Source organism: Artemia franciscana, chromosome 2, assembly GCF_032884065.1.
Source record: "Artemia franciscana chromosome 2, ASM3288406v1, whole genome shotgun sequence".
In the NCBI taxonomy this organism is placed as follows: domain Eukaryota; kingdom Metazoa; phylum Arthropoda; class Branchiopoda; order Anostraca; family Artemiidae; genus Artemia; species Artemia franciscana.
The window spans coordinates 7,483,397-7,496,159 of NC_088864.1; the positions used below are offsets into that span (position 1 = coordinate 7,483,397).

Consider the following 12,763-nt stretch of genomic DNA (forward strand, 5'->3'; position numbering starts at 1 on the left):
ATATATAATGATTAAGAAAAAAAAATGGAATTAAAAGAAATGTAAGGCAAAATAGATTGATGTCTATAAAAATAAGGTAATTCAATATGTCTTTTAAAATTTAATTCTGATTAAATTTAAAACTAAGGTTTGTTTTAACATTCAATTTATAAAAAAAAAAATGTATGTAAATATATTATAAACTTCACAAAATATTATTATGGCAAACTTTGGCAGTTCCTCTAAAATCGCTTCACTTTCTCCTAGGCTCAGGAACTGCTGATCTTAGACATCTGACTTTATTGATTTGAGTCACACATAGTTTGCTTATGTGTGACAACGTTTAAATCAGAATACAGTTAATTTTTAACAAGTTAACTATCAAAACTATTAACGATTTTATAGTTGAGAGGGGGTATATCCAGCAATATAAAAGGATATCAAGAATATCCTGATTGACCTAGGAATCAAAATTCAGACTGGAAGGACAAGTTCAGCGAAAAGATAAAATTCATGTATTCTGTCCGACAAAAAGTGTGATGAACTGCGCAAAGAGTATGAGTATGGGTGAAAAAAGAGTATGGGTGACTTGGAAACTGGTGCTAGTGTCGGCAAAAAAACAACTATCAATGCCATCTAACGTTTGGTGACACTTTTCAAGGCATTTTTTCAAGCTTTGTAATCGTATGTCTGTCATCAACTGAGATCAGACACTTATTACTACTCTAATTTTACCAACTTCTCAAAATTAAGTTAATTATTCTTTATTATTACACTAAAAAATCTCAAGTATCGCCAAACGCTAGATGGCGTCAATGTTTTCTTTTCTTGATACTAGTACAAGTTTCTACTCTTAAGTCACCCATACTCTTTGGAACGGTGTTCAAACCGAACAAATAGTTTAAATGTAAACAAACAGTCTGTTTTGAAATGAAAAAAAAAAAAAAAAAAAAAAAAAAAAAAAAAAAAAAAAAAAAAAAAAAAAAAAACCGACAAAATCATGAGATGTAAAAAAAAAAACTATTGTGCGATGATGAAACTACGTAGCAAAGTTATACGTAAAATTAAGAAGAATGATTTGTCGAGTTACAAGAATTATCATCCTGTTGGTGATGATCATTGAAATTGAACTGACGAAGTTTAGTATTGGTTCGATAAAAGAAAAAAATGAATAATCTGTAAACGAATGCTATTGCTACTACCAACAATTCGTTGCTGAGCAAAGTCGCATGAGGCCAACACACCGCAAAGTGGTATTAGTTTCTTGACCATACTTACTTCGGGTTAACGCTTCTTGAGGGGGAAGCCCTTGTGACAGCCGGGTCTGAACTCATCAGCGTTCACAGACATGGATCTATCCGTTGCGCTGTCACAATATGAACATATGCTAATTGGAAAGACTAGAACTGTCGCCAGCTACACGGTAACTAGAAATGCCACTACCGATAGGAAAAGTGTCATTACAATCATGCAGGACTAGAAATGTCGTTACCAGCCCTTGCTGCAAATACTATGATTTGTGGATTTGGTTTGTTCCTATGTTAATAATTTACAGTTCGGTTCAGTTAATCTTGGATATGACCTGACCCTGACCATGAAACTGACCCTGAACAAATTAAAAATGACACGTAGGGCAGTAGTAAAACCTTTTTCTACCCCTCTCCATATGGAGGAATGCAAGACAGGAAAAGAATAAAATTTTTCCTAAAGGTTTTAACTACCTGGCAAGAAGGACTGCACCAAATTCTAAACCGTGATGCTGTCATCGATTGGAAGCAATTCTATCAAGGTGATACTACACTTTGGATTTACCAAGATAATTGAAATGATACCAGTTAGTGAAGATGGTCAGTCCCTTTTGCATATTCATTGTTGCATAGCCTTGTACTCTTTCAGCCTGGTGAGGCAGTCTCTCAAGCCTAACGACTACTGACAAAAAAATTCGGTGATGTCCCTTCTGGGCTACTTTTGGTCTTTCGTTGCAAAGTACAGCTTAGTTACCGATTCGTTAGGCAGTTTTCCTCTTATGAAAAATGTTCAGTTTCTGTTACTATCACAAACCTTCGCTATTATTTTTATAGGGAATTTGGCAAAATGTCAAATTTGGGAGAAAAAATTTCAAATGCAACCACGTATTATTTTGGAGTATAGAATCTAAATTACTTACTTAGAAGTCTATATAGGTAAACAAGAAGACCTGACAACAGAGCTTTGATCCATCTTACATATAACTTGAAGTTTATATAGAAGTTTATGTAGTTAAACAAGAAGACCCGATAAAAGAGTTTTGTCCATCTTGCATATAACCTAAAAGAAAGAGAGAAACAAAAAGACAGAATCACAATAGAAATTTTCTATGAAAAATGTCCCATCAATTGGACTTGAAGCCCCGACTTCCTGTATATGGACGGTGGCTGGTTGCTGACATCTAATGATAAGTCCGAGAACATAACACCTGGCCATGCAGTTGAGCATGTGCCATATAGATTCAAGGTGTTTTCTCATAAATATAAGGCATCTACATTTTTAATTAAAACATTCCTTGTGGTTAAAAAATGTACTTGGCACATGATTTTCCACCTACCCTCATGTTGGTGCTCATGCATGAGCAATTACTCCCCTGCGGTGGCAATTCGTTTGTTGACTTTAGCAACTTTAGGCACCCTACCAAGCAATTAATAGATTTAGATGTGTACAAATTTTATCGCGCATCAAGGTATCGTTTACCAACAACAGCAACATCTATGATGACTAACTGTTGAATTTAGAAACCAATCACGGCAGTAGAAAATGGACAGTGCGAAAATCATTTGTCGACATAACGGCAGCTAAAATTGGTTATTGATGCATTTGGCGAATACTACAATCGCAGCAAAAAATTATACTAGGAAAAAGATGCGGCTTTACTTTAGTAGTTCTAAATTCAGTAACTGCTCTTAGATTTTAATCTGAAAGTTAAAAAAGACACTCGAAGTTTCAAGGACAGTGAAAATGAAATCCGATTGCTCTAATAGGTTAAGTGGGAGCCTGCAGTACCATATATATATTAAAAGATTTGGTCATATGCAGTTATGCAGATTTTGGTAGTATAAGGTGCCAAATTTAAAAAGAAGAAACATGGTTAAAAAAACAGCAAAAAATTAGTTAGATATATGGCACCAGACAGCTTAAGGAGGGGTCTCTGGGAACCAATAGGTCGTTAATTTACTGGCGAAAAGCGTTATCGAATTCAACTAATAAATTTTGCTAATTGGTTTTCATGCTTAAATCTGGCAGCACTGACGAAAAAGTGTTAAACTCCTAAAAACTTGATAATTTTGGAAGAACCAAGGGATTAATTTTGAGAAGTCGCAATTTTAGGAATGATAGATTTTATATGGGTCTAAGAGACAAACATATTTTTATTTGAATGTCCCTGATACTTTCATAATCCTCTTGAAAGTTACTTTCAAGCTCCGTTTTCTTGTAAAAAAGAAAAACTTTTAAAGATGTTTACAGCGTTTTTAATAGCCTTACAATTCGTCAGCTATTGGTCTCAAAATGCTTGAATATAGGGTACTATTCTGGGCCCTCTTGCTTGGCCACGAGCAACTACTTAATTTTTCAAGTTTTAAAGTTTGGTATTGAAAGCTCAATGTTGAAAGCTTCTGTTATGTTTAGAATTGAAAGCTCAACGTTGTAATGATTTCAGGACAGCTACTTAATATACAAAGTTTTGAATTTTGATATTGTAAAATTTTAAATTAAAAAAAAAAAATTGTTTTAGATCTGGAATAGCCATGCATTTTATTAGCCCTAAGCATTTTTATTTCTGTAAAATTCATTAGGTGCAGATGGGGTGATTAAATTTTCATGCTATCAAACAACTATCATTGTAAAGTAGCCAAAAAGTGAAAATATTTAAACTAGCTTCAAGATTTGTTTATTGTTTCGTGATTGTTAAGTCCTAAAAGATAAAAATAAAGTAGCTAAAAGGCTAAAACAAATAATTAAATATATCTACGAAAGTATATCTCCCAAACAGAGGCAACAATCTCCTTCAAGAGGCTGCTACACGCTTCTCCGAACCGTTCAACCGCTTTTGAAAACAGTGCTAGAACGGCTCTTTTGAGTGGTATGTCATCTTAGGACAGAAATGACAATCTCATGACAATTCTTCCATGACAATTCTCAGCTTGGTGAAAAATCAGGAGTCGAAGCGGAAGAAGTAGTGTTGGAAAAGCCAGAAGCGGAAGGAAAAGTCTGACGGAGCCATGTTTTGCATCAAATCTCAAGAATGGACGGATGACTGACTTATCATTACATAATAATTACAATTACAGCTATTAATCAGTTAATTACTATTGTTATAGCTGAATTAATCAGTTAATTACAATTGTCAGCTGTCCTCACTGCCTCACAAAATTTGTAAAACCTCTTCTTAGCATTTGTTGGTCACGGCTAAACCGCGTGGAGAGAACTCGTCATAATCAGTGCCACTTTAGTTACATAAGAATGTTAGCGTAACATGGACATTGCTATGAATCAGCCTTGATTTGTTTGACCCTGGAGGTGTTAGATGGCGCTTTTGTAGAGGTAGTTTTCAAAATACTATGATAATTTAGGGTCATATCAGTAAACCAAGTTTTAATTGCTAATGATGGTTATTTCATGGAAATTGGGATTATCTCACAGTAAGCAGTACCCTTTCTGTCATCTTTATCAAAAATTGAATTTATAAAAATTGAAATAAAAATTGAAAAATTATATACAATTTAACTAAACAACTTTTTCGTTGAAGAAGGATCCAAAAATTCTGATATCGAAAATATCTAAAGAAATGTCAATACGACTATTGCGGTGCCAAATTTATTAAAACTTTATAGAAATGTTTCTTAGGCTTTCTTTATTTAAAAAAAAGAAGAAGAAAAAAAAACAACCTGAAATTGTACCCTATAGTAGACATATCTTCTTTCAAAGACAAGGGATTAAATTCTCCAAAATAGCAAGAACGGGCGAAGTACATGTAAATCTGAGGGGAACGCGGAGACAAATATCCACCAGCAAGTTTTCTACTCATTTACGAATATTAGGAAAGCTAAGATGGCTTTATTAACCAGCTCACTAATAACATGCTTTTGATTAAGTTTTCAATTTAGTTGTTAGAATTCCAAACTATTACTGATCTGTTTTGTCAGTATCATGACTGATTAAATCGAAAAAAGGATTGCATCTTCTGTAGCCCTAAACTTGATGACCGAAAAAATTACCATTTTAATTGGAATTCAGCAATAATAACTTTTTGGATTTGTTCTCTCAAATATTATTGTTGTGATGTCTCCGGAACATCATTTTTTTTCCTGGTCATCTACTTCTGAACTTTTTCAGAAATTTCAGTAAAAGAATTTCAAAAATTTGGAATGAGGTGTTTGTCCTCTCGAATATTATTGTTAATGTCTCCGGAATATTACTTTTTTCTGATCTTCTATTTCTGAAATTTTTCAAAAATTTCAGTAAAAGAATTTCAAAAATAATGAATGAGGTGTTTCGAATATTATTGTTGATGTCTCCTGAGTATCATTTTTTTCTGATCGTCTACTTCTAAACTTTTCAAAAAATTCAGTAAAAGAATTTCAAAAAATTTTTAGTGAGGTGTTTGTCCTCTGGAATATCATTATCGATGTCTCAGGAACATCATATTTTTCTGACCCTCTACTTCTAAACTTTTTCAAAATTTTGAAAATGTTTACAAAATTTTGAATGAGGTGTTACCTCTCGGATATTATTGTTGATGGGAACATAATTTTTTTTCTGATCATATACTTCTAAAGTTTTTCAAAAATTTCAGTAAAAGAATTTCAAAAATTTTGAATGAGCTGTTTGTCCTCTCGAATATTATTGTTGATGTCTCCGGAACCTCATTTTTTTTCTGATCATCTACTTCTGAACTTTTTCAGAAATTTCCATAAAAGAATTTTGAAAATATTGAATGAGGTGTTTGTCCTCTCGAATATTATTGTTGATGTCTCCGGAACATCATTTTTTTTTCTGATCGTCTACCTCTAAACTTTGTCAAAAACTCAGTAAAAGAATTTCAAAAAAATTTAATGAGGTGTTTTTCCTCTTGAATATTGTTGTCGATATCTCCGGAACATCATATTTTTATGATCATCTACTTCTAAACTTCTTCAAAATTTTGAAAAATGTTTCTAAAATTTTGAATGAGGTGTTTAACCTCTCGAATACTGTTGTTGATATCTCTGGAACATTATTTTTTTCTGATCATATACTTCTGAACTTTTTTCAAAAATTTCAGTAAAAAATTCAAAAGTTTTAATGAGGTGTTAGTCCTCTCGAATATCATTGTCGATGTCTCCGGAACGTCATATTTTTCTGATCATCTACTTCTAACTTTTTCAAAATTTTGAAAATGTTTCTAAAATTTTGAATGAGGTGTTACCTCTCGGATATTATTGTTGATGGGAACATCATTTTTTTTTCTGATCATATACTTCTAAAGTTTTTCAGAAATTTTAGAAATTTTTTTCTAAAATTTTGAATGAGGTCTTTGTCCTTTCGAATATTATTGTTGATGTCGGCAGAACATCTTTTTTTTTTTTTGATCTTCTGCTTCTACACTTCTAGGGGAAAAAACAAAACAGTTATCCCTTAAAGAAATCAAAACGTATCAATTTAAAAAATAAAGAAAAAAATATTCCTTGCTGTAATTCTAAACATGGGTTAGTTTGGATTTAAAGTTTCGATCGTTATCTTAGATAGAATACTAGCATTCAGAGGTGTCTTCTGTGAGGGCCGGGCAGGGGTAATTCATTCAGTCATTTGTTAAAAAATTATAAATAAGACATAAAGGTGCAAAGTAATTTTCTTGCGATTTCAAAATTGGTTAACCCCCCCCCCCTTTCTAAAAAAAGGCTCACTAGTGACGCCTCTGCAAAATCATATGTCTACATTGTTATGCTTAATGGTCAGATTATATTTTTCTAATCTCTATAGGCGTAAAAAAAAAAAAAAAAAAAAAAAAAAAAAAAAAAAAAAAAAAAAAAAAAAAAAAAAAAAAAAAAATTGATTGCACACATGTATTTGAAAGCGCAAATTTGGACATTGGATTTATGCCAATTTATGGGAAAGCAGAATGTTCCTCAGATTTTAATATAAAGAAAAAATAGTTGTGTCGCTCATATATCTAAAAAATGTACATTTTGTCTTGTAATCTTTTTTCAGTGACTTTATTTTCCTTACTTGCTCTTAGAATGTTTGCCTAATTGAAGAAAGTTCTTTGAAACACCGGTCGCCATGCTCGCTGAAAGTGTTGCTATGAGTTTGTTGCTTAATACCAGTTTTACTCGCACAAATTGTTGCTATTTTTTTCGTTGTATTCATTTTTCTTTCTTTTTTTATGAGTCAAGCTCTTCTAAGAAATCTAAAGAGTAGAAATTGTATTTCTTATGTTTTTTATGCTGTACCGGAGTTTTAAGTTTTTGATGTTGCGAGAGCAACACTTTGGTTTTGTCTTTTTTTTTTTTTTTTTTTTTTTTTTTTTTTTTTTTTTTTGTCAGAAAACAACAAGGAATGATTTGACAAATAATTGTATGCACCTACATCTTTTTATACTCAAGTTTTCTTTGTATCCTCTACACGAGCAATGTTATTGTCAGTAATGCAGCTACACTTTGGTTTTGTCTTTTTTTTTTTTTTTTTTTTTTTTGTCAGAAAACAACAAGGAATGATTTGACAAATAATTGTATGCACCTACATCTTTTTATACTCAAGTTTTCTTTGTATCCTCTACACGAGCAATGTTATTGTCAGTAATGCAGCTACACTTTGGTTTTGTCTTTTTTTTTTTGTTTTTTTTTTTTTTTTTTTTTTTTTTTTTTCAGAAAACAACAAGGAATGATTTGACAAATAATTGTTTTCTTTGTATCCTCTACACGAGCAATGTTATTGTCAGTAATGCAGCTCAGTGCAATAATATTTTCTTAGTACCATTATATTTTAGAACTAAATTACAATTATTTCCATAGTTTTTGAAGTTATGAGCAGTCATACATAGCTTACATGTATAACTGCTATTGCGTTGTTAAAAGAAGTTTTTCTGAAATTTTTGGCATCATAGACAAAAAAAGGATAAACAAATTATAATGCAAGAAAAACTTTATGAAAAGAATTCTGATTATCTGTTTAATTTTGTGATCAAAGCTGCAACAGAAAATACTCCTTAACCATCAAAGTTAATAATAATAAAACAGAAAACTAAATTATAAAAATTAAAAAAAAAAATATCTCAAAAGGTTTTTGGATAGACAAATTTTATATTTCAAATTGCGAATTTAGCATTAGAAGTCTATTAAAATCATACACGTTGTAATAGTAATCGTAATATTGTCGTATTCGTAATCGTAATCGTGATGTAATATTAATCGTAATAGTAATCGTAATAATAGTAATAGTAATATTAATCTGTAGCATCACAGAGTTAAACTTTGTTCCACTAGTATTATCCATATGTAAGCATCGTTCAGTAGCTTCTTCAGATAATCATATTGTAGTGGTTTCACATTGACTTAGTAGGTCTATCACACATATGGTTTACTTGGCGTATATGGCTTATATGGCAACACACTATATGGTTTATTCATAGTCCTTAATCTTGTAAGCGTGCTTTTATTGGTGTATTATTTCTAACTGACCAATCAAAGACCGTTTCACCTACTTCACACGGTAGGCTACTTAGCGGTAAGTGGCAATGTGAAACCACTGTTGCGGGGTTTTCACATTGGTTAAAGGAGGCCTGTCACACTGGTTCATTTATTCTTTAAGAATGTAGCATAGGATTTGATTGGTGGAATAATTCTTAAACAACTAAACAAAGGCCCTTCTACAGTATTACGTTAAGTAGTTTATGTCATCAAATGGCAATAAAGCCACTATCGCGTGTTCGATATTTTACTGTTCGTTTATTGTAGTTCTTTTCCCAAGTTTTTCTCTTTAAAAAAAAAATAAATAAAGAGGATATTGCAATGAGAACTTTTAAATTCAATAAATTGAATTTATTTCAATTTATTGAAATAAATTTACTTGCTGAGTGTGTGTCGGCAGCTAATAGCCGTCCTCAGCTAAAAAAAAAGTAGAACAGAAATAAAATAGAATTTACGACAACACAAGGAAACGACAAATAGAAGCAACAAAAAAAATCCTAGCTTCATTATTATTCGATATTTCATTATTCGATATTTTACTGTTCATTTATTGTAGTTCTTTTCCCGAGTTTTTCTCTTTAAAAAAAAAAAAAAAATAAAGAGGATTTTGCAATGAGAACTTTTAAATTCTATAAATTGGACAGCAAGACTTCTGGAGTGTGTTGGCAATGCATGTAATAGCCGTTCTCAGCTAAACAAAAAGTAGAACAGAAACAAAATAGAATTTATGATTAAACAAGGAAACGACAAATAGAAGCAATAATAAAAGATTCCTAGCTTCATTATTCTGTACAGGTTCAGCTAAGACTAAGAAAAAAAGGTAATTCTTACAGAGCAAATTGAAGTTAGCTGCATAATACCACACATGGCAAAATGCCAAAGAGCAAGAATTGCATAAAAAATCTGAAATGATTTGGATTACGTTCGATCAAATGAAATTCAGTAAAAAGTCTATCTTTTTCGCTTTTAGCGTTTTATTTGCCAAAAAAAGGGAACTGAGAAAGTTCATTAGACTTTTTGAAATAGAGCGTAAGTTCGGAATAAATTTGAAGTTGCTATATTATGAGCCTACAAGAAATTAGGAACATATCATAAAGCTCAGGAAGGTGAGCCCTGAAACAGTCAAGATAAGAAAGTAGGCTGAAATCACCCAGGCTAACAAGAAATCAATCATTTTGTGAAAATCTTACCCCTCTTGTTTACTTTTACAGAAAAAGTAAACTCCACCATTAAAAATACAGCCTCTGAGTGAGCGCTTTTAATTAACAGCTGCATTAAAGGGGAGATCCTAAATGAATCATAATATTTTGCAAGAGGCAAGTCTTTTACCACGGACTGCTCCACCCTGGGGCGTTACTAGCCAAGATGTTGATTGTTGAAAGAAGCTATCAATTTGGAATTTCTTGCTAGAAATTCTTTGTGCCTATCTAAGAACTAAGAATTATAAACAGAACGGCAAAATGTACTAATTTTTTAATTAGTAAAGTAAATCGAAGGAGGTTTTGATCTGTATAAATTACCTTTTTTGTTAGGCTCAGCTAAACTTGAACAAACTACTGAAGCTATAACTTTTATTGTTGCTTCTATTTTTCAGGCTCCTCGTTTGTAATGTCAGTTGAATTTTATCCTTGTTCTACATTTTTGTTTTACTGAGGACGGCTATTAGACATGGGCATTTAGCTGAAATATCAAATAAGTATTTTCATAGAATTTTTTTCGTTTTTTTTTTACGATAGAAAGACAGAGTGGGTGTCATCATTGTTTAAATTTGCCTTTAGTCTCTTTTCTTTTTATTATTGGCACCTATATGACTTAACGTACACACTTATCGTTGTTTTTCTCCTCCGGTTATTTGTATTATTATTGTTTTCTTTCTTGCCTTTACTTTTAAGGGAGTAATCAGTCAATCTCTAAAAAGACCCATACACCCTGATTTTAATTAAACTCCTCGATTAAACTCACTCTTTTCACCTGGATAATAAAAGTATGGGTGCTCTCAAATTTTGGTTTTACGTTTTTATGGCACTTGGCATTTACCAAGTGACATATAGCGATCGCAATTTCTGTCTGTCTATCTATCGGTACTGTTTTTGCTAGTTTGGGCATTTCCGGATAAGCTAGGATGATGAAAGTTGGCAGGCGTATTAGGGACCAGACGAGATTAAATTAGAAATAGTCTCTTCCTCGATTCGACCATCTGAGGGGGGGGCGGGGCGAAGGGAGCGAACAAGATAGTTGAGAAGAATTTTATTTGCCTATAAATCAAACGATTGTTCTTCCTAAGTATGGCTTGTGGTCTAGGGGTATGATTCTCGCTTGGGATGCGTAAGCTCTCAGGTTTGAATTCCGGATCACCCCAACTTTTACATGAACAAGATCCGAAACTAGATAAGTGATCAATATAGCGATCGCTGAAAGTTGACAGGCGTATCAGGGACCCGACCAGATTAAATTAGAAATAGTCGCTTCCCCGATTCGACCATCTGGCGGGCAGTGGAAGGACGGTTAATTCGAAAAAATTAGAAAAAATGAGGTGTCTTTAAACTTACGAACAGGTTATCGGATCTTAATGAAATTTGATATTTAGAAGTACCTCATGTCTCAGAGTTCTTATTTTAAATCCCGATCGGATCCGGTGACATTGGGGGGAGTTGGATGGGTAAACTGGAAATCTTGGAAAACGCTTAGAGTGGAGAGATAGTAATGAAACTTGGTGGGAAGAAGCTCTTGGCTCTTTCGACCACGTCACAGGTGCCATTTGAGCTCTTGGCTCATGTTAGTAAAAGAATAAAAAAAACAGATCACTTTTTAGATCTGAGTCTATCCTCTCTTACTGACGCACTTACAGTAAATCACTTGCTTTCGTGTGTTCTTCCTTTTGGAAAGTAGAAACAGTGAATCAGGTGGTCACATAGACAAGTTTTTTGCGCCACCAAATTACAAATAATGTATGATATTATAAAATAAAAGTTACCTGTATAAAATAAAAGATACGTATTATCTTGCAAAAGGGCAGACATGCCGAGGAAAACTAACTCAAAAGATGCTAGGCGTATCCCTCCCTACCCATATGTAAAATTGAGCAGCCACAGAGAAAGTATGACAAATAAGAATAATAAAAAAGGATTGATTTGTGGAATATACTAATAGTATTATAGGCAGAATTTTGCAGAGTAAAGGCAGAAATATATCAGCTTCGTCCAAAATATTGATAGAGTATGTGATGCAGAATATCTTGTAATATTTATTTTAATTTAAGATCTTTTTGTGTGTGTTTTTTTTTTTTGGGGGGGGGAGAGGTCGAATTATCATAGCAGGGTAAAATAAAGGTTAACGCTTGATCTTTCAACCCTGAAGGCAAACTTGTTAGATATTTAATTTTTTTTTTAACAAAACTTATATCTCAAAGTTTTGATTCGATACCATTGGGGTTAGAGAAGGGCCGGGCAGCAAAAAAGGAACCATGAAGAAGGTTGATTGCTCTCCAGTAGCTTTCTGTCTTTAAAAAGCGTGCTAGGGCTTTCAATTTGAAGTCGAATGAGCCCTCTGCCAACTTTCTAAGATAGCCGTGTTCGTTTAAAGTGGACGAGGAAAAAGTTTTTGGCACTTCTTTGGCTCTTTTTTAGGCTGTATTTTGACGGGAAGTAATGTTTTTTTTTTCTACATTTGGGTCCCCTTAACCCAAGGTTTCATATTAGTTTCAGGTCAGTCGGAAAATTCCAGCCCTTTCTCGAGTTCTTTTTATTAGGGGAGGGACTAAATATATGTATATTTTTTACGTTAGCCCCCCTGACCTGAGGATGTATGTGTCTGTAAGTTTCAAATTGACCAGGAAAAAAGATTTTGTGGCTTCTTTCCGGATCCCTAACTCCTCCCCCCTCCTACAGCAAAATATGGATGATCTTTTTGACCTAGAAAATAATCCCTGAAAGTTTCACGTCACTGGACAGCCAAGATGGAACATATCCTCTTTTTACACTATGAAATCTATCTGTAAAGAATTGACAGTTCGCGTAATTTACGACTCTTATACCAGAGGTTCTGGAGGCTTTGTCATCGATGCTTAAATACATTGTATATAATTA

General features: G+C 32.9%; 1 protein-coding gene across 1 annotated transcript in view; it reads left to right on the forward strand.

The window, feature by feature from the left end:
- LOC136036945 (SR-related and CTD-associated factor 4-like) overlaps window positions 1-12,763 on the forward strand; it is a 126,465-nt gene that overhangs the window by 63,010 nt on the left and 50,692 nt on the right. The gene's annotated exons all lie outside the window — the stretch shown is intronic.